Raw genomic sequence first — 23,966 nt, forward strand, 5'->3', positions numbered from 1 at the left:
GGAGGAGGCTTCAGTGACTTAAGCTCCTGATCTTTCTGCCCCAGACATATGCAAACACTCATGGCGAACCTCTAATCTTCTTGCACATTGCCTATCATTTGTATTTCTGTTATAAGATAAATCAATTCCTTTCCAAATTTTAAATTATTCATACAACAGCATGGTGGCACAGTGTGTATCGCTGCTGCCTCGCAGTTAGGAGACCCAAATTTGCTTCCCGGGTCCTCCCTGCATGGAGTTTGCATGTTGTCTGTGTGCTCTGGTTTCCTCCCACAGTCCAAAGACATGCAGGTTAGGTGCATTGGAGATCCTAAATTGTCCCTAGTGTGTGTGTGTGTGTGTGTGTGCACCGTGCGGTGGGCTGGCACCCTGCCCGGGGTATGTTTCCTGCCTTGTGCCTCGTGTTGGCTGGTATTAGCTCCAGCAGACCCCCATGACCCTGTAGTTAGTATATAACAGGTTGGATGGATGGATAATTTTAACAAATTACTCTGTTTTAACTGATATTAATAGCTAGATGGGGTACTTAGTTCAGTTTGTTTTCTCCTTTCATAGGTTAATATCAATACCAATTTTATGCTAATACTGTATTGGTCATTGTGTTTTAATACTCATTTTTAATCACTAATTATAATTATTGGGTATAATTTCAAAAAATCTATGTTTACGAAAATTGAACAAAAATTAGTCACAGACCCTCCACCACTAACACACATCAATCATTGCCATTTTCACATCATTTGACTTGCAGTCTGATGTGTATAAAAACAGTTGAGACATCACATCATTTTTAACTCCATTTTAAAATGTTGTTAAAAATCATGTATTTAATGTCTACTAACACATGGAACGGAATGATGTTATCGCTATTACTTTTAAATAAGACTCATTGTTACAAAACTATTGACTACATACAAATGTAATAACTGACTCTTGGATGAAGTAAAAAAAATGTGAAATACTTCAACCTCCATAGTAGTTAACTTTGTTACTGATCACACCGACATGTTATGTGTTCATTGTCTAACATGTTGATCTGTGGTAACAATTGAGATTCATTTGTGGTTTACCTTTTTTTACATTGATATCTGTGTTTATGTATGCAGACAATGTAAAGTTTAATAAGTTATTGTGTTTTAGTAGTAAGTATGTAGAAGTGTCCTGAGTCTGTACTCCCAAGAATGAACTGCACTTAACTGAATTAAAAAATGAATAGTATTGAACTGGGCGGCACAGTGGCGCAGTGGTAGCGCTGCTGCCTCGCAGGTTAGGAGACCCGGGTCCTCCCTGCGTGGAGTTTGCATGTTCTCCCCGTGTCTGCATGGGTTTCCTCCGGGTACTCCGGTTTCCTCTCACAGTCCAAAGACATGAAGGTTAGGTGGATTGGCGATTCTAAATTGTCCCTAGTGTGTGCTTGGTCTGCGAGTGTGAGTGTGTGTGTCCTGCGGTTGGTTGTCACCCTGCCCGGGATTAGTTCCTGCCTTGTGCCCTGGGATTGGCTCCAGCAGACCCCCGTGACCCTGTGTTCGGATTCAACGGGTTGGAAAATGGATGGATGGATAGTATTGAACTGAATTTATTTATAGGTTCCTTGTGCGCTTTATTTATTGACTGACGTGCTTATCTGTTTTCTTGTTTTATTTAAAATGTGACTTCCTGATTGGAGGGTTAGCCTGACTACCTCATTGCTTTCTAGCTTGACTAGCTGACTGATTCAAAGTTTAACTCACTGCTACTTAACTAATTAACCAAGAGGAACAGTTTTATCTTGTCTGACTTTGTCTCGAATAATGAGCAATTAATGAGCCCATGTGCTTCCTTAAATATTATGGATGTCTAGCCAAGCCAAACTTAAATACAACCTAACAAGTAAAACACACTGAAATTCAATGCTCATTCATGTCACATATTTTATTATGGTGTGATTTTTTTTCCATGTCATTTTTTTAAAAAGAAATCAAATGATTCATTGCTTTACAATATGGTACACAATGGAACACACTGCATTAATTTCCACAACAACACATTAACTGCGCAAAGATTTAAATAAATCAAATGACGAATCAGTGTCAATACATGTGATAAGAGGAGTCACTATTACTGAGTAATTCCAAACATGGCAATATGTTCTCAGTCAGCATTTAGAAATACATGATCTAAAATTGGGTTGCACAATGACACTGCAGAAAGTAAAGAAAACGGGATTTATATCCTGGAATTGCATGCATGAAATTCACATGTTCTCCCTTTGTGCACTTAGGTTTCCCATGAGTGTTCTGGTTACCTTTCACAGCCAAGACATGTTCAGATTAGGTGAAATGGTGTTGCTAAATTGGCCCTTGAGTGTGTGTGTGTTCACCCTGTGGTGGACTGGCATCCTATTGAGGAGAGTTTTATGTTTGCTCCTTCCAGTACATGGGAGAGAAGCAGGCAGTCTGATGTTCCTGTTCAAAGAAACACAGAATTCTGGTGTGGAAAGAATAACGATTAAGAAAATTGATTTTATTTTCATGTGTGCTGATGTTGTACTATCTAGCAAACACCTGCCTACACAGGGTTATGCACTGCTATCGGATGACTCCCAGAGATTTGTGTTTTAAAGTCACGCAGTGTATGCGTGTATGTGTGCTCTGTCTGCATTGTTGTGGCATGTCCTATTTCACATGAGAGCTATTGGATTCTAAATTTTAGGTGTTGCTGTTTCAATTTAGGCAGTTCATAGCAAAAATATTTCTCTGGGGAGTGGGCAGTTGCTTTCAGTTTACTTAACATTTGGATCTAAATTATCATATGATGTTGATATTAGAGAGCATCACAATGATCTAAAGCCAACTGAGACAAACCAGACAGCAGCATTTTCCATTGTTTGATTTCTTTTTTTCTGACAGAACTGTGTGTGAACATACGCATTTCACTAGTCATTAAAAAAATAGGGACAGACATTGTTAGGTAGCTAAGTTCATGTTAATATTTAAGAAGTCTAGACACATAAAGGAAAATTCTGATATGACAACACCAGACTTTTCATTTCTCATAGGTATAATTTAATTTACACAACACACAGATTAATAATTTAAGAATTATTATTAGAATTATAATAATATATGTTATTATTAGAATTATTATTTAAGAATTACAGCAGCATTCCATTGTTTGATTTTTTTCTGACAGAACAGTGTGCGAACATATGCATTTCACTAGTCATTAAAAAAATAGGGACAGACATTGTTAGGTAGCTAAGTTCATGTTAATATTTAAGAAGTCTAGACACATAAAGGAAAATTCTGATATGACAACACCAGACTTTTCATTTCTCATAGGTATAATTAATTTACACAACACACAGATTAATAATTTAAGGAAATGCTTCCACCCGAAACAGCATACATTAACATTACACAAAGCAAGGCATAAACTACGCACCACTTAACCTACATATTGTACTACAGGCAACATCACAGACGACATAACAACCACACAACTTAAAACACAAGCGTGGACTCAGAAAAAATTGCATAGCAGCCTTCCTCATGAATTTGATAAGCCTTGTATGGATAAGATTGCGTCAAGTAGCTGGCTAAGCCGTGATATTTTTGGAGATGCAGAAGGGTTTATGCGATCCATACAAGATCAAGTTATTAACATGAAGAATTACAGAAAATGTATTCTTAAGGGCGCTAAGATTACGGGTCGTAGATTCAAAAACTTCCACAAGGAGCAAGGGTTTTCCCACATATCTTCAAAGAGACATAAGTTAAGTTAATTGGGAGTGTGCATATGTGCACTCGTGGGTCCTGGTGTCCTGCCCAAGGCAGGTTCCTTCCTTGCACTCAGTGATAATGGTGTAATTGTCAGACACTACTACCCTATATTGCATTAGCAGTTGAAGCATGTTATGTGATATGTTAATTATATGTGCCCTGCTGTATACAGTACTATGTATTTATAAATTATATTTGGAGTTTTAGGGCGGTACGGTGGTGCAGTGGCTGTAGGAGTGGCGTAATAAGGAGACCTGGGTTCACTTCCCAGATCCTCCCTGCGTGGAATTTGCATGTTCTCCCCGTGTCTGCGTGGGTTTCCTCCCACAGTCCACAGACATGCAGGTTAGGTGCCGTGGCGATCCTAAATTGTCCCTAGCGTGTGCTTGGTGTGTGTGTACCCTGTGGTGGGCTGGCACCCTGCCGGGGGTTTGTTCTTGCCTTGTGCCCTATGTTGGCTGGGATTGGCTCCAGCAGACCCCCGTGACCCTCTGTTAGGATATAGCAGGTTGGACAATAACTGACTGACTTTTGAGTTTTATTTTAAATATATACAGATCGGGTGAATTGCTAAATTGGTCCTAGTGTGTGTTTGTGTGTGTGCATGTGTTCACCCAGCCCCATTTAAGGATTGTTCCTGCCAGCTACTTACTGAGATAGGCTCCATTTTCCATGTGAACCTACTCAGGATGAGCGGATTTAGAAAATGGATTGATGGATATTATAAGCATATGTGCCCTACCATCTTTTATGTTAAAAATCGCAACTTAAAATGGATGGATTGTAAAGATGTACGTCCTCTGTAAACGTGTACAGAACTTTGAATCTGTGTTTTAAATGGCATCCATCGAATCCTCATCCCATTTGTTTTTGAGCGTTGTCCATTCGCTCAAGTTTCTGCTTATGTTTCTTTTTATATTATTAACTCAAATAAGAATTCACTTTAAAATTGTGATCTCAAGCACAGCGCTATTTGCTTGAATTATTTCTTTTCTCGTGAGATTCTGTCCGCGCGCCTGACCATTCACAAACGGGATTAATCAGCCTCATCCTTCTGGACACATTGTTTAGCGTTGTGTCTTCTTTAAAAGAACGAGTTGTTTACCTCTCCGGAGAACTGTGACGTCACGTCACACCTCACCTTTCTGTAATAGGGGCGAGGGTAAAATATTTTCGCGGAATATCCTGTTCTGCAGCCAATGGAGAAGTAAAATTGTTGACTTTTGCTCCAATGATTGGAGACCGAAGGCGGGAGCGTTACGGCGGGGCGGAGCTACGTCAAAGTGACATGTGTCAAAGTGAATGAGAGGGAGGAGGGAAAGTTAAGAGTTAGAAACTGAGTAAGCTTTTGTGGCTTTACTCAGGGACACGCGTTGTTAATTTGAAATTATTGCATTTTATTCGTGACCACACTCCTCCTCTGTAGGGGGGGCGCAGTTCGATAACTCAAAGAGCGGATTGGATTTCTCGACCCCCTCACGAAGTCAGGCAGAGGGAAGAGGCGGGAGAAGAGGAGGAGGAGGGAAAGAGGAGTAGGCGACAGTCATGTAGTTTTGGGGGCGCGCCTGAGCCTGACCTGTTGCAATAATGTTACTATCCCCAAAAATAGCAAAGGCAGGGCGGTGGAGCAGATCTCTGGCTAGACACGCCTGAATTCTAGGAACTGACATGATTGGTGCGTGATGTGTCCGCCTGTGCTAAACGCCTCGTTAGTTTCATTTGTATCATTTGTACAATTTTGAATACTTGTTGAGATTTTGCACTTCGAACTTTCCCTTACATACTGGGTTGTTCACTGTGCGACAGTCCGGGGAAATCCCAACTTCCAGAAGCTTTCATTGTCAGTTCGCCGAAGTTTATCCCTTCCAATCTGTAATTTGAGTTTCATCCTCGCACGTCCGCCAGCCGCGAATGCAAGTGACAATCTGCCGAGCAGGTCAGCAAACGAGCGACGCGCTTTAACTGAGGACTCGCACTGCTTCTTCGGGTTAACTTCTTCGTTTTGTTTGGACCTTGGAAGAATGCGAGAACTCTGTCTCTGTGTATTCATGTGCATTTTCTGAAGCCACGAAGAAGAGGACACCAGAACTTTTGAAGAAGGAGAGGTTATGATTGTGGGGCAGGTAGGACGAGTTTACGAGTTACAGTATGTTTTTATTCTGTTAGATTAACAATAAGATATATGCGGCAAGGTGTATTCTGAGTTTGCTGAATATTGCTAGTCAGGATGGCTGTTTAACCCTCTGTCCCAAGTGTCCGGACAATATGAAGGGTCTTTTGTGTCACGTGAGTTTTTGTTACATATACCTGTCTCTGGATTTCAAATTAGCATTTTCATTATAGCGTCCTTAATTAGTTTTACAATTGAAACACACTGGCAATAGAAATCTGTACCTTACCATTTATGTTATTTTCAATTTAGCAAAATGCTCCACATTATAGTTCATAATATACAAAAATTGTATATAGCGTCTTCCAACGCGAACATGGTATCAGACTTTGTTTAAAGCGAAGCAGCGAATGAGGAACAGGTATCCTGGAACATTCCAAGTAGTTCCCATCGTTTAATGAAACTGAGACACAGGCAGAAGCCCATCATGGGTCGAATTCTTTATTTTTATGTAGCATACGAGGTGGATTAATTTCATGACGATATCACAGTATGCGCACATATAATGTAGAGGACTGAAGTGTCTCATTTTTTAACACGTAGTATTATTACGTACAGTGAAATGAAATGACTAGTGATAACAAAAAAGGTTTCGTATCACTACCTGATAAATGATCCAGTCCTGTTTATTTAGAGTTTAAAGGTTCATTTGTTATTTGTGACAAGAACAATATAGTTTTCCGTCACATTTGCTCTTTTAATGTAACATTAAAGAAAAATAAAACGGCAGTTAAAATTATTGATATTATGAATAAATATAAATATTGCACACAATAAATAAAGAGACAAAGGATGCTTAATGGAATTACAATGAAATATTGGGTGTTTTATATGTAGCTGTTCATAATTGATGTAGTGGCCTTTTGGTGTCATGCGATGCCTTGCACTGTTTAACATCCATCCATCCATCCATTTCTGAACCTGCTTATCCAGCTTGGGGTTCTTCTGTGACAGTGTCTATACTGACAGCATCATGTGCAAAGCAGGAAACAATCCATGAATGAGGCATCACCGCCTCAGTTGCAGGTATGTTTTATCCTGTATAGTGTTCGTCACTGAGAACACAACTAATGGTACATGCATTTTAGCAATTACCCTTTATTTATAAGTTTAGTAACCAGTAATTTGTACCACATACTGTAGCTCACACTGAACATATAGGCAGAGAGTTGCACAATAAACATGTATACTATAGAAATTTGGTGAAGAGTCATCCCACGCTTTTGTTGTTCAGTAATTGTCCTCTGTGATCCGCAAGAGTGCCTGGAAAGAGTTCTTGAAAAAAGTAGTACAAAAGTAAAGAGGGAGATTCTGGATGGTGGGAGTGTGTTGCAAGACTTCAACGTACAGATTTTCATTTAACAGATTGTGGAGTATGAGAGAGCCTAAGATCCTGAAAAAGTAAATGAGGAAAAATGATCTCACTTTAATGCTTTTACAAAAGTAAAAATGATACTGTGTGAGAATGTTTATCTCACCGTGCAGTGAACACTTTTTATATTGTAGCTGTGCTTGGGAATGGATAGCAAATGTTATCTTAAGTATTCAAAAAAGTGCATGTTGTCACATAAGATATTCGCAAACCTTCTGAATCCAATTCTTTGTGATATGAGGCTGGAACCCATTATGGCAACAAACGGCTCAAGGCAGGAACCATCCCTGGACTAGCAGCCGGATCAGTACTATGTGCACATTGTGTCAGAGTTATTTTATCAGAGTTTTAAAAGATAAGGTAGATTTGTTTTATAACAAATATGAAATAATTTAAAAGTTGGTAAAATAGAAAAAAATGACCATTTTAAAAAAGATTTTTAATGGAATGGTTCAAAAAGGGGAGCACAATAAATCAATCTATGATGATGATGAACAAAACCAATCAAGACAAAACAAGTTGTTCATAATAAATAAATAAATAAATATATATATATATATATATATATATATATATATATATATATACACAGTACAGGCCAAAAGTTTGGACACACCGCCTCATTCAATGTTTTTTCTTTATTTTCATGACCATTTACATTGGTAGATTCTAACTGAAGACATCAAAACTATGAATGAACACATGTGGAGTTATGTACTTATCAAGAAATAAAACCATTTCAGGTGACTACCTGTTGAAGCTCATCGAGAGAATGCCAAGAGTGTGCAAAGCAGCAATCAGAGCAAAGGGTGGCTGTTTTGAAGAAACTAGAAGATAAAACATGTTTTCAGTTATTTCACCTTTTTTTGTTAAGTACATAACTCCACATGTGTTCATTCATAGTTTTGATGCCTTCAGTGAGAATCTACCAATGTAAATGGTCATGAAAATAAAGAAAACACATTGAATGAGAAGGTGTGTCCAAACTTTGGGCCTGTACTGTGTGTGTCTATCTATCTATCTATCTATCTATATATATATAGATATAGATATAGAGATATATAGATATAGATAGATATAGATAGATATAGATAGATATAGATAGATATATAGATATAGATAGATATAGATAGATATAGCCAGTCTGTGTTAGAGGAAAAGCAAGAAACTTGAAAAGGTGACCAAACTGGAATTAATCAAAATGAAGAAGACAATCTCCAGAGTTGATTCTAGCTGGGAGTGAACATTAGAAGTGTCCTTCCTGCCCAAACCTCTTGGCAGTCAGGACTAAAAAGTTAATTTTCTCAGTTTGAAATTGAGCTCCTGTCACTTTTTGGTTAATACAAATTACGGTGAGTCCATCAGTGGAGAGCACATTGAGTTACTGTTTATCTCCTGCTGTAATTACTTATTAATTTGTCTATTTATAATTAAAGCTATAAAATACTAGGATTCAGGTGGTGCTCTTTGCTTGACAGTGATCTGTACTTAGGACCTTTGACACATTGAACACAGTGGTGTGCTGGTCACCTAAAGTAGCTGTTTGCCATTAGTTTTGCTTTTATAGTGCATATCATCGCAATGAAGGTTTTGCAACTTTTTTTTTTTTGATATAGTACCTTTTTCTTACACAGCATGTTGGGAAAACAAGATTGAAAATGTTTTCCCTGGGGTGTAAACTTTTTTGTTTTTGTAAAGTGCTACTTTAAAGTTGGTAGCAATTTAAGCACAAAAGTCCTTGCTACACAGGAAGAAGGTGCAAACTCCATATAGACATACTGGGATGAGAACCCAAGGCTGTTCACCCGTTGGCAGGCACTTCAAGTATGTGATGTCTAACAACACAAAAGAATTCTGTAAAAAAACGTTTCTCAAAAACAGAATGAATTCACTTTGTGCAGAAATATTTGGGATGAATCTCCAGCAAGAAACTTTTTGTTTTTTCCCCCAGTTGTGACAGTTTTCACTTCTTTTTCATAATACTTATTATAGTGGATATTACTGCATGTGTCCTATTAAATTGAAACAATGTAATGTGTCCACAGCAGAGGGTGCCAGACTGAAAAAGAATCCAAAACCGCAAATCTTTCTGACCAGAAGTCAATGTGTACTTTATGTGAACAAGATGTTTATTTGTTGAAAGATGATGAGTGATGCTCATTTGTCACAAGCTTGGATGTAACCAGAAGGATCTCAGAAATCAACATGTACAACACATTTTCACTACAAGTATCTTAATGTATTTTGTCGATTGTCTTTTTTTTTTTTTGACTGTTGTACTACCATCTGCCCTGTGTGAGAAATGCACAGAGGAATCTAGTGACATTTACCATTTAATAAGTAAATCACAGAGAATGTATTAATATCAATATTCATTTCTGTATAGGGCATTGTTTATTCATGCTTTATCAAGTCAAGGTAACAAAGTTCATTATCCTGCCACTAAAGTAATTTGAGTTCATCAAATAACAATTTTGGAAAGGCATGGCAGTGCAGTGATGAAAGTTACCAGTGCAGGTTTTTAGAGTCCAGAGTTCAGATCCTTCTTATTCATTATCCTTGTGTTCCTTGTCTGTTCTCCCCATGTTTGTTTGGGTTTTCCCCATATCTCCAAAAACGGGCCAGTATGGTCGATTGGAAGTTCCTAAATGGTTTACTGTGGTTGAGGATGGAAATGGACTTGTGCCAGGGCAGTTCCCAGCTTGCACCCAGTTCTGCTGGTACAGGCTTTGGCCCATATGACCTTGATTACTACAAAGGGACAGTTTGAATAATAAGCCCAACCTGCATGTTCTTGGAGATGTGAAAGTAAACCAGAGTACCTTTAAGAAAATTCACTTATAAATGAGAAAGATGTGCAGACTCCACACAGGCAATGGTCATTTGTCGGATTTGATTGAAGGATGTTGGATCTATGATGCTGTACTTGTAAACTTTGCATCACTGTACTACTGTAATAATTACCGCAATAATTAGTAGTAACAGATATATTATTTAACTTGTTCAATCCATATTAGGGTCTTGGAGGATAATAATGATAATAATAATAATAATAATAAAGAATAATAATTCATATATACCTACTGTGTATAGTGTACCATTGTGTCTTCATAATAATAATAATAATAATAAATGCATACTTATACAATAGGGAAATTGTTTCATCAGTTCAGTAATAGTACAATAGTAACAGGTCAGGTCAGGTTGGGGAGCAGGCACTGGTACAGCATGTTGCCGCACCCACCACATGACAAAACAGTTTGGGATCCCGGTTGGCAGACAGTAGGTATTGTCCCAACCCCCGGAAATGACAATCAATCAGCTGCAGCCAGATGTTACGTGGGCATCCCCTTGGCCTGGTCCAGTCGCTCAGGTCCTCAACAGTAACAGTAATACTGATAATATTAATGAAAAGCATTTATGAATTGCACCACCATGCTGCACAAATACAGTTATTCATAAAAATAACATGGGCGACAACCATCTCCCAATCACCTGCCTTTGTTAAAATGAACAAATGGATAGATAGATAGATATCCTCATATCTCCTCATCTTGTATTTTTCTGCCAATAAAATCTGAACAGAATGGCTACAAGCTTTAAGAGATGCATATTTGGAAGGTGATGTATGAAAAAAAAATTGAAAAGGCTTATTATAATTATTCCTAAAGTGGTGGCTCTCAGACTCAGTCCTAGGCCACTCTGTGTGGCTGTCGGTTTTTAATCCAGCCAGTTTAACAACCAGTAAGTCATTTCACTTCTAACTGATCTCATTTAATTTAATTAAGTGGTCCTTTTTTCTAATCTCAAACATCTCAGCAAACAGTACCGAATGCTGAAAGGCTGCATCTACCTCAGTGTCAACCCCATTAACCTGCTCCTTAGAAAGTCATGAATTAAAAACAAAATGAAAATCATCATGATGAAAAATCTTAAACATGTTAAAAACACTAAATTATCCCCTTGTAAATGCTTGATACATTCTAGTAAAAAAAAAAAAATAAACTTAGATTTGCAATCTCTACATTGACCCCAAAACATAGAGAGAGAGGTTAGGAGCATGCACTGATACAGCACGTTGCCGCACCCACCACATGACAAGCCACTTTAGGACCCCAGATTCAGACCAGAGTGCAGCCATGCAACTGGTGACACCTCAGCACCATGGATGTGAGTGTTTTTTATGATGGCTGGAGTGCCAATCCTTTCACCAACCTAAAACAGCAACCGAGAAATCACAACTTGCTCAAGTAAACTAGGAATCCACTTAAAAACAGAACAGAAAAACAGAACCTGGAACAAAAGCCTGCTGCCACATGTAGTCCCTGGGACTGAGTTTGAGATCCACTGAGCTAAAGGACAGTAAAGCTCCAAATTATTACATTTTATTTGTCAAATGTTTTTCAAGTGATTCAGGATTTCCTAGGTTTTTTTTTTTTTCTGTTGGCTTAGGTTTCTAGAAGTCTCACTTTCACCCCAGATGCTGGCTGGAGTAATGTGGGCACATAAAATGGATGGATCTTCAAACTAGAAGGGCAATAGCACAGAAAGCAAGTAACAAACCTGAAATACTGGTAATTGAGGCCTGAGTGGAAATTGTTTGCCAGGTTGACGTCTTTTGCTCAAGTGAATAATAACAGGCCAGGAGATCAAACCACTGATAAGCTAGTGGTGCCTTGTCTGCTTTATGAATAATCTCTAATAATGAATTCACTGGAAATGTTACCATGTGATTGAGTGAATCATGGTGACCAGTGGGATGTGACACAGGGGTAAAATAGATGTTCTAAAATCATACATTGGTTAATTTCTGTACGAGGGACAAATTGAGGCCCATTGAATGTACATATTATTTTAGATATCTTTACTGATTTTTTTCTTTAGCCAGATCTGCACAAGAAAAAAGGTAAACATTTTATTTTTTTCATATAAGCGTAACAGTATGGCATTGGCGAGAAAGAGGAAATTGGATTCATTTGCTTTTAAATTATTGTAATGTACCGCTTGTGGCTGATGTGATTTGCATTTTGTGTGCTTATTTGTAATGCAGTCATTGAAAACACTGTTCAACTTCTACGCGGTCACTTTTGAGAGTCATCATGAAGCTTTTCCTTAACAATGTGAATGTGAGTGAAATCAGGACCTCTGTGAATTCTGTTTCTCTAGCTTTATGTATCTATGGCAACAGGTGCTCTCACTGCCCAGGTTTCTTGGAGCTATGTGGCATGTTGTGCCTGTAGTCTGGCTACATTAAGTAAAATGAACATTTTGGAATTTTAAAGTCCTTCAGGCGGCACCAGGATTTTTAGTTACTGCTGTCTATAATCATCACTAACTCATGAGGCTTGTAGTGAAAGCAGCCAAGTCAGCCTTTTAGCATTTGATTTCTTGGTATGGTTTCACTTTTGCAGGGAGGTGTAAAATCTATCTTTTACCTACTGAGTGTGTAGGCTGCAAAGGCACTTGGACTGTAAGCCTTGAAGTTGCTACTTCAATCCTAACTTCAGTGTATGACCCTAAATAAGTCATAACTTCTGCCTGTGCTCCAGTTGTTAAAAAAAATGATTAGTTGTACTTGTAACATGCCTTTTGGGTGGTGTTTACAACAGAAATGTGCTATATGGGCTTAAACAGGAGAAGGACAAACAAACTGTAATTGCCTTTACTGCACCATTGGCATGTAGATGTATCTTGCTCAACTGGAAGAATCCTAACTCACCTATTTTAAGTCAGTGGGTAACTGATGTTTTATATTATTTGAAATTGGAAAAAATCTAATTCTCACTTAGAGTAATTGTACAAAACGTTTTCAAAACCAGGCAGGATCTAATCAATAACATTTTAGAATAAACATTTAAATTGAGGAAGCAGATTCTCTCCCCACTTTTTTATTCTACAGTGGGATGCAAAAGTTTGGGCAACCTTGTTAATGGTCATTATTTTCCTGTATAAATCGTTGGTTGTTACGATAAAAAATGTCAGTTAAATATATCATATAGGAGACACACACAGTGATATTTGAGAAGTGAAATGAAGTTTATTGGATTTACAGAAAGTGTGCAATAATTGTTCAAGCAAAATCAGGCAGGTGCATAAATTTGGGCACCACAAAAAAGAAATGAAATCAATATTTAGTACATCCGCCTTTTGCAGAAATTACAGCCTCTAAACGCTTCCTATAGGTTCCAATGAGAGTCTGGATTGTGGTTGAAGGTATTTTGGACCATTCCTCTTTACAAAGCATCTCTAGTTCATTCAGGTTTGATGGCTTCTGAGCATGGACAGCTCTCTTTAACTCAAACCACAGATTTTCAATTATATTCAGGTCTGGGGACTGAGGTGGCCATTCCAGAACGTTGTACTTGTTCCTCTGCATGAATGCCTTAGTGGATTTTGAGCAGTGTTTCGGGTCATTGTCTTGTTGAAAGATCCAGCCCCGGCGCAGCTTCAGCTTTGTCACTGATTCCTGGACATTGGTCTCTAGAATCTGCTGATACTGAGTGGAATCCATGCGTCCCTTGACTTTGACAAGATTCCCAGTCCCTGCACTGGCCACACAGCCCCAAACCATGATGGAACCACCACCATATTTTACTGTAGGTAGCAGTTGTTTTTCTTGGAATGCTGTGTTCTTTTTCCTCCATGCATAACGCCCCTTGTTATGCCCAAATAACTCAATTTTAGTTTCATCAGTCCACAGCACTTTATTCCAAAATGAAGGTGGCTTATCCAAATGTGCTTGAGCAGACCTCAAGCGGCTCTGTTTGTGCTGTGGGCGGAGAAAAGGCTTCCTCTGCATCACTCTCGCATACAGCATCTCCTTGTGTAAAGTGCGCCGAATGGTTGAACGATGCACAGTGACTCCATCTGCTGCAAGATGATGTTGTAGGTCTTTGGTGCTGGTCTGTGGGTTGACTCTGACTGTTCTCACCATTCGTCGCTTCTGTCTATCCAAAATCTTTCTTGGTCTGCCACTTGAGCCTTAACTTGAACTGAGCCTGTGGTCTTCCATTTCCTCAATATGTTCCTAACTGTGGAAACAGACAGCTTCAATCTCTGGGACAGCTTCCCCTAAACCATGATGGTGAACAATCTTTGTCTTCAGGTCATTTGAGAGTTGTTTTGTGACCCCCATGTTGCTACTCTTCAGAGAAAATTAAAGGAGGAGGGAAACTTACAACTGAACCCCTTAAATACTCTCATTTCTCATTATAGGATTCACCTGTGTATGTAGGTCAGGAGTCACTGAGCTTACCAAGCCAATTGGAGTTCCAATAATTAGTTCTAAAAGTTTTGGAATCAATAAAATGACAACGGTGCCCAAATTTATGCACCTGCCTGATTTTGTTTGAACAATTATTGCACACTTTCTGTAAATCCAATAAACTTCATTTCACTTCTCAAATATCACTGTGTGTGTCTCCTATATGATATATTTAACTGACATTTTTTATCGTGACAACCAACGATTTATACAGGAAAATAATGACTATTAACAAGGTTGCCCAAATGTTTGCATCCCACTGTATTTATTTTTATTCATTTATCTATTTACTAATTTTTACTAGTTTAAAGTTTTACTTTGCTGACCTAGCTCTCTTTCTCATGGATGGTGGTTGATTTTTTTCAAACCAGGTTTTGTTAAAGTTAACTTGCTTGTATGGAATGTTTTTTTGATTTTAATAAAATCAATAAAATGCAAAAAAAAAAAAGAGAAATGTGCTGTATTATATACAGAAGTCTACACACGGAAGTGTGTGTGTCTGCCCAACCCAGAAGTGAGAGGTAGAGTCTGGGTAAGGGCTCCACCCGCGAGCAAACAGAAAACTCGCTTAGCTGCTAACAACACAAGCAAGGCCAGCACGTCTGCAAAATGAAACCTCTGAAGAAAGACAAAGTCGCTTAGCCGCTAACATCAGCAAAACGGTATCCCTTTTACTTTTCCTCCCGACGCTAATGCACAAGCGATGCAAGCACATCGGCAAAACGAATCCTCCTAGGAGAGAGATGCCCAGAGTAGTTCCTTTCAATTACCTGACATCTCTACATTTCAATTTTTTTTCTGATGATTTCAATAGTTTCTAGGACCCCCGGCTTTTTACAGCATGGGCTTAAACAGCTAGTATGAAATAAAGATGCGGTGCCAATTCAGAGTCATGAGTTACCCTACAGTGCAGGTATCTGGGATGTAATAGGACTCTCGTGTCCTTTTGTACTCTGAATGTCTTCTCATGGGCACCAATCTTTAATACACTTGTGCTATTATTAAGTTGAACTGTAGCTTTCTAATTCCAGGACAAAGTTAATGTGCAAGGCAAGTTAAGAGGATAGCTCCAAATGTTTGGCTTTTGCAGTGACAGCTAAAGGTGCTGTCTATTGCCTGTATGACAGTTAAAAGCCCACTTCATGATCAGTCTGTTAACGGAACACATGAGTGGCCATTTATCAAAATGGGTTATAACCCAACCCATACCTCATGATATGTCTCAGTAGTATGACACCGGAACTGAGTATAGCCTGATAAAAGTACCGCCTAACCTGAGATGGCAAGCCAAGCCAAGAGGGGTTTGAACTTCCTGAAAAATGTAAATCTGTCAGTGGGCCCAGTTTTTAATTTACATAACTGTGTAGTGAAGGCAGACCTCTTTTGTTTAGTATTCTCACCCAAAGATCTAATTGATCTGCTTCCAGGATACTCAAAAAACAGTTTGTGTTCCTGTTTGTTTGTTTCAGTTGTTCAGTTTGATTTTTTTAAATATTTGGCAATATTGAAATAATGTACTTTTGAATAGATGTAATGTGTAATTTCAGTTCATAATTTTATTTCTGTGTGTGTGTATATGTATGTATATATATATATATATATATATATATATATATATATATATATATATATATATACTAATAAAAGGCAAAGCCCTCACTCACTCACTCACTCACTGACTCACTCACTGACTCATCACTAATTCTCCAACTTCCCGTGTGGGTGGAAGGCTGAAATTTGGCAGGTTCATTCCTTACAGCTTCCTTACAAAAGTTGGGCAGGTTTTATATCGAAATTCTACGCGTAATGGTCATAACTGGAAGCTGTTTTCTCCATTTACTGTAATGGAGATGAGCTTGAACGACGTGGGGGGAGGTGTTTCGTGTGACATCAACACGCCTCCCACGTAATCACGCAGTACATAGAAAACCAGGAAGACCTCAAAAGCGCTGAAGAAAACATGCATTATATAATTGAGAAGGCAGCGAAACAATAAGAAGCGGCGAGTGACATATACAACCATATTCATGAGTTCTGCTACTTGAAACAAAGCACGATGTAAACCTACACTTTAAATTAAGTTCATAGACAGGCTGCGCTGGCGTTTGTAATTTAGTGCCTGCCCATATAAGGCCGTCCGTCAGCGGCAATCCAATAGCAAACTGCCACTAAATATTCACGGGTGAAGGACTGTGCTTATGGAGAGGAAGATGAGATGGTCAGGGTGGTGTTTGACACAAACTCAGCGAAACTGCGAGAGAAAGTTTTAAGTGCCAGGACTAAGGTAACATTAAATACAGCCATGGACATAGCACGAGATGGCACCAGCACAGCTGGGAACCTTCGATGCATGTACACCGAGCGGCTCACGTGAACTGGCGAGTGCACAGATAAAAGCAACAGTTCCAAAGAGCTGAACAAAACCGAATTACACAATTGAAAAGGCAGCAAAAATATGAAGCGTCTGATACATACAAGCATATTCATAAATCCAGCTACTGCGGAAACAAAGCACACGTGGAAAAAGTCAATGTCCCGCTAAAGGAAGACAGTGTAAAAAACCCGTGCATGCAGTGTGTCAGGTCTCAGATAAAGAAGAAGACGAGCTGTTTATTGATGCAGTAAGAAACGAATCGATGAATGAAACCTGTCATCTTTACAGCGATTGACAAACACGGAATGTAACTTGAACACAACACATCCTACAAATACGAACCTGATTGAAAGAAATAATGATAATCAAATCCTTGATGACAGCAACACTCAGTAACACTCACAAAACAAATACTGTATATTGACAGTCATGTTACGTTATTTTTAAAATGTTCCCTTTTCTTTTCTAGCTTTTTAACACACTACTTCTCGCTGCGATACGCGGGTATATATATATATATATATATATCCCGATCTACATACTCGAATAATGGATACTTTATTAGCCATCAATGATTGTTTTGGTAAAGCCATACTCAGTGTATTCATTAGATGAGCGGTAAAAAGTAAGAGCGAGGGAGGATGACTTATTGAGGCATGCAGGCTGTAGTGCGTCAACTCTATCTGAATTGCGATCACATTTGAAAAAATATATCTTTTCAAGTTCTATTTAGTCCATATGTGTCAAACTCAAGGGCGCGGGCCACATCCGCCCGCGTGTAATTATATCCGCCCCAGATCATTTTATATACTGTATTATTGTTATTAATGGCCGGGTATATGAAGCGCTGGTAACACAATAAACTACAGATCCCATAATGCAGCGCTTCAGCTGCCTTGCCGAACACTTACCACGTTAATCAAGTCTAGCTTATGATGCTGCAAGTTATTGCGAAGCTAGCTCACACGATGCTGAAGAGAAAAGTTGATTCTGAAAATAGAGCCTTTAAAAACCGATGGGAGGCTGAGTATATGTTTACTGAACCCGTGTGTCTCATTTGTGGAGCTAATGTGGCTGTAATTACAGAATTTAATCTAAGGCGGCACTATGAGACAAAACATCAGGGTAACCTGAATGCAATGCAGAAGATACAGAAAGCAGAATAATTAAATAAGAATCTGACACTTCAGCGGACGTTTTACCCGTGCACAATCACAAAGTGATTTCAAGTGAAGCTGCTTTTATGGGAGACACAACCACTTGCCCCACTTTCCCTGTTGCCAAGTAATGTTAAACCAAGTCGTCACTACGGTGTTCCCAAATACGCACTTTGCTGATAAACTGAGCGCACTGAGTTTGCACGGCGCTTTGGTGACTTTGAAGAACAAAAAGTCCGTCTACATGCGGCTCGAACCTTGTGCATGTTTGGTAGCACATATCTGTGTGAGAAGCTCTTCTCAGTGATAAAGACTAACAAAACAGCACACAGGAGTCGCCTCACTGATGAGCACCTGCAATCCATCCTGAGAATCTCCACAACACAGAACCTCACACCAAACAGAAACGAACCTGTGGCCAAAAAAAGATGCCAGGCGTCCAGCTCTAAAATGACATATGAGCAAAGACAACTGAATGATTTGATTTGTTATTGCTGAAAGGAACACATTTTATTTATATTTCCAGGTTTTGTTATGCAGCATGTTCATATTTGAATTTGTATAATTTTGACAGGATATATTTTTATGGAGAGCAAAATCTTTTGGGATATTTAAAATCTAAGTTTATTTTTATATAAAATTACATAAGAGTAAAGAAATTTGAATGTTTGTTCTTTTAACGTTTACTTTATTTCTAACTTGTATAATTTAGACAGGATATATTTTTATGGAGAGCAAAATATTATAAGTTGTTTAAGGTTTGAGTTGATTTATTCAGAATAATATTCCTGTCTGTTTTACCATTCCTACCAAAGATATTTCTGTCGACTAAATAAAAATTCCTTCTATTTAAAATTTAAATAGAACTTGAACAAATCGATAGTTCATAATATCCACGCAGACTTGCACGTAAGAGCGGGAGTTATCCGTTTTAACAAGCAGCGTATTGCACTGATACTGAAATAGCTGTGTGTGTATATATGTAGATATGTATGTATATGTATATATATGTGTGTGTGTATGTATATATATATATATATATGTATTTGTGTGTATATATATGTGTGTGTATGTATGTATGTGTATGTATATGTATGTGTATATATGACAGCAACACTCATCACTCACAACAGTGACAAAAAAATTACATTGACAATCATGTTACGTTATTTTTAAAATGTTTCCTTTTCTTTTTCATTGCTTCTGTAACACACTACTTCTCCGCTAAGCTGGTATTTTGCTAGTATATATATATATATATATATATATATACATACACACATTGGTACCTCGGTAAATGTCCTTAATTCGTTCCAGATCCGTTGACTTATAACAAACAGTACGTACACCAAACAAATTTTTCCCATAAGAAATAAAGGGAAAATGATTAAACCGTTCCCATGAAAAAAATCCTATTGTTATTGGCATATTAAACATTAATGGGGTTGTATAAAATAGTTTAAACACTGCTTAATACTAACATACATAAAAACAAAAGCAATTGGATGAAATAAATGAAAATTTAACCTCACTTTACTTTTTAATAATGTCTTTGTTTTTCACAATCGTAGATAACGTTGTTCTCAGCCAAGTCCTGGATACACATGCCACCTTCATACTTTTCAATAATCAATTCAAATTTATGCAAAAAAAACACAAAATCATGTGAAAATTCACAGAGAGTTATAGCGCAGGTTGTTCACTGAATGCTAGCAACTGGCGTACTGACGGTCATGGGCAGTCGTGGCTTTGTCTCGAGAGAGATAAACAAGGGTAGCACGCGGTGATCTAGCACGCGAGTCGTGTTCCAAACAAAGGTCTTATACCAAGCAATATATTTCATGTCCAAAGAGGACGTATACCAAGTTGGACTTATTCCAAAGCAACGTATACCAAGGTACCACTGTGTGTGTGTGTGTTTGTGTATACCCCATTGTGAGTTTGGCCCTCTGGTTGTAATATGACCAAGCTGTGCACTGAGCTTACTCTTGAGCATGCAACGTACAGTTGGCCATGTGAATAGTAAGCTTGTTTCAAATCTCACAGCTTGGACTGTTGCTGTCATAATCGGTTTGAGTTTCATGGTTTGTTTCAATTACGACAGTATTTGTAGGACTTGTATTGAAGAGACATTTGGCATCTGTCAAGCGTTGTAAGCATACAACCGGTTTCATCGACAACTTCACATCCAGCTTTTGAGAGTTTAAACATTCATAAACATCAAAGTGTCCACTACTTAAATCGTCACCTGTCAATCTAAAATGTTTAAGAGGCATTGGCGGTTGTCGAAAGGTGTAAAATATTTGGCCATTTCGGTACACTTGAAAGCGACAACCGAACAATTCAGCGGCAGCCATCAACTCACATGCAGAACTATAGGTGAAGGGCTTAAGCATTTCACTTTTATAGAGCTCCTGTGTAGTATGATTATCTCCTGTACTGTCATCAGTCCACACCTTGAACCTGTCCCAGTCATTCAATACATAAGACACAATGTTCCTCCGTATATCAAGAGTGAGCCTAATATGGCCGTGCAATATGTAACAAAGAGAATGGAAAAGGCAGGTGCCATCTCTGGGCATGGAAACCACTTGGTAAGTGACAGTTCTTTGATCGATGGTGATCACCTCGATAGACATGTTAATCGGGGTACGGTTGGAACGATAAAGGAAATGAGTACCTGAACAATGTAAAGTAAGTCTAAAATACCTACACAATAACTATAATCATAATAAACGAACAATAAAACAACGGAGAAGCCATGGATTAAATAAAAAGGCTGTTGTTATCAGCAGGGAGACGTGAATCCCGTGGCGAAGCAAGGAAGGGAATGTAGAGACTGGAGCGGCGGATGGCCTTATATAGGCAGGCAGCCAACAACGTGGGAGGCGTTGGGATGGGTGACCCAACGCCTCCTCACACGGTGACCGAGCTGCAGGCTATGGACGTATATATGTACGTAAGTAGGATTCAGTTAGCGTTGGGAACCCGTATACCAAATTTCTTGAAGATGGGCCCATAAGTAATAAAGACCATTGGAAAGTTCAATATGGCGGCCGACAGTGGCGTCATACCACTGAAATAAGTACGTACATCGGTTTAGCGCAGGGAATCTGCCTACGAAATTTCGTAATGATGGGGCCTTAAATAAGAAAGTTCAACATGATGGACGTTGTCGACCGTTATGACCGTTACGCATAGAATTTAGAATGAAACCTGCTTAACTTTTGTAAGTAAGCTGTAAGGAATGAGCCTGTCAAATTTCAGCCTTCTACCGACACGGGAAGTTGGAGAATTAGTGACGTTGGAAAGTTTAATATGGCGCCCGACAGTGGCATCATACCACCAAAATAAGTACGTACATCGGTTTCGGTTAGCGTTTGGAAGCCGCCTACCATATTTTGTGAAGATTGGGCCATAAATAAGAAAGTTCAACATGGCGGACGTTGTCAAACGTTATGACCGTTACGTGTAGAATTTCGAAATGAAACCTGCTTAACTTTTGTAAGTAAGCTGTAAGGAATAAGCCTGCCAAGTTTCAGCCTTCTACCTACACGGGAAGTTGGAGAATTGGTGATGAATTAGTCAGTCAGTGAGAGCTTTGCCTTTTATTAGTATAGATAACCATACTGCTACCAAACGTTTGATGGTGTGTACCCTATTTTTGGTATTTTATCTCTTCATCAGCAAGTAACAAACCTATTTCCTCCTATGTGTCACTTGCCAGGTACTCATCTTTGCATGACATCTCAAAGTATAGGTTTTTCCTTGAGGGAATTTGCAAAGAAAACCAAGGTGTCACCATGTTTAGTTTCCTACACCAATAGAAGGGATGTGGAAACTTGATGAAATGCTGACATGAACAGGTCCACAAGATTCAAAGCCCCAACAGAATCATAAGACAAGGTAGGCGAGAGTAGACAGCTTGTGTAATGGGCGCCTTACAGGATAACAGCTTTAAGCACAGCTTTTGAAGTTTGATCAATGGCTACCACTCATCCTATCAGACCTGCAGCTTGAAGTCTTCTATTCACAATTGAAAGTGACACTTGCTTAATTTGACCACTGTCCTGTGAAGCATAAGCTGTGTGCTCTCACAAACTTGTCTTTTGATTCTGCTGTGGCTCTGGGTCAGCCAGACCTGTACCTTTCAGAGTGTCCTCCAGTTTCCAAGTTCTTTTTAAATGCAAATGGTTTGGGCTAACACTGTGTCCTTTTGTTTAAAACAATTTTTTGATAAGGAAAGCTCTACTCTTGTAGTTTTAATAGTCTGTTTACTTTCCTTTGTTAATTGTTTTTTTCTTACCATTATAATAGTAATATACAGTGCAATATTATCTAAAGATAAATGCTGCTCAAAATTTTATCACTCAATGATGCCATGATTGGTGAATTGTAAAACCTTCCTTCAATGCATGCTGTATATGTTCAGTGTCTACTCTACATATTCTTATGTGTCTATATATGCTATACATTTAGTGTGTTTTTGTGCTTATACAGTATGTATATGTGTAGACATCTTTTATTTGTTTATATATAATTGTAAAGCTGTTTTGGATAGATTTTAGAAACTGTACAAGTTCTGCTTTAAGCTAATATAAACTTTAGAATGTTTTTTCTTTAGATAGGCAGATGCAGATTCACTGAATACTGTAATGAATCAAGTTGTGTAGTAGATGGAAGTTTATTGAGGACCCTCAAATCTTTGCTTTATATTAAAAATGTTCTTATCTCCAAATATGTAAATATACACTCACTGACCACTTTATTAGGTAAACCTGTGCAACTGCTTGTTAACACAGAAATCTAATCAGTCAGTCACATGGCAGCAACTCATTGCATTTAGGCATGTAGACATTGTCAAGATAACCTGCTGAAGTTCAAACTGAGTAACAGAATGGAGAAGAAATGGGACTGAAGTGACTTTGAATGTGGCATGATTGTTGGTGCCAGATGGGCTGGTCTGAGTATTTCAGAAACTGTTGACCTTCTGGGATTTTCACACACAAATATCTCTAGGATTTACAGAGAAAATATCCAGTGAACTGTAGTTCTCTGAGTGAAAATGCCTTGATGTAAATGGCCAAACTGGTTTGAGCTGATAGAAAAGTAACATTAACTCAAATAACCACTTGGTACAACTAAGGTATGCAGAAGAGTGTATCCGAACCTTAAAGCAGATGTTCCACTCCTGTCAGCTAAGCACAGGCAACTGGGGCTACATGTTTCAAGGGCCCACCAAAACTGGACAACAGAAGACTGGAAAAAAGTGGCTTGGTCTGATAAGTCTTGATTCCTACTGTGACATTTGGATGATAGGGTCAGAATTTGGCGTCAACAACATGAAAGCATGAATTCTTGTATCAAAGGTTCAGGCTGGTGAGGATGGTATAATGGTGTGGGGTATATTTTTTTTGGCACACTTTGTTCAAGTTCAAGAGTATTTATTGTCATTTCATCCATATGCAGTAGTACAGCATACAGTGAAATGAAACAACGTTCCTCCAGGACCATGGTGCTACATTGAACACAGGACAATGAAGAATCCGTAACACATAGCATAAAGACACATCCTCTTTCATAAAACCACTGTGTGCATCCAGGTGTCCGCGTGTGTGTGTCTTCTGGTGAAGTGCGCATGCGCGGGGCTGTGCCGCGCATCGCACCGTCCCCTGCCCATGCACACGGCACCGTGGACGCACACACACTGGATGCTCGGCACACAGTGAATGGCTTTGCCGCGGCCGCGCATGATAAGCAAATAAAGGACATCATTGCTGGGGAGAGTGCTGATTGGGTAGTCGCGGCCGCGCACATAAAATCTGTTGCTGGGGAGACAAGACATACAGTAATCAGCAGCACGCCAGC

The 23,966-nt window shown here is 38.7% G+C and overlaps 1 protein-coding gene across 3 annotated transcripts in view; it reads left to right on the top strand.

Annotated features, from left to right (window-relative positions):
- Positions 1 to 5,070: 5,070 nt before the first annotated feature.
- Positions 5,071 to 23,966, top strand: part of LOC120524950 (vitamin D3 receptor A-like) — a 171,427-nt gene continuing 152,531 nt past the window's right edge. For all 3 annotated transcript variants that reach the window (XM_039746847.1, XM_039746848.1, XM_039746846.1), the window contains exon 1: positions 5,071 to 5,884. The gene's annotated coding sequence lies outside the window, so the exon portion shown is untranslated. The remainder of the gene's footprint in view (positions 5,885 to 23,966) is intronic.

The sequence above is a fragment of the Polypterus senegalus genome, chromosome 3 (genome assembly GCF_016835505.1).
Source record: "Polypterus senegalus isolate Bchr_013 chromosome 3, ASM1683550v1, whole genome shotgun sequence".
In the NCBI taxonomy this organism is placed as follows: domain Eukaryota; kingdom Metazoa; phylum Chordata; class Cladistia; order Polypteriformes; family Polypteridae; genus Polypterus; species Polypterus senegalus.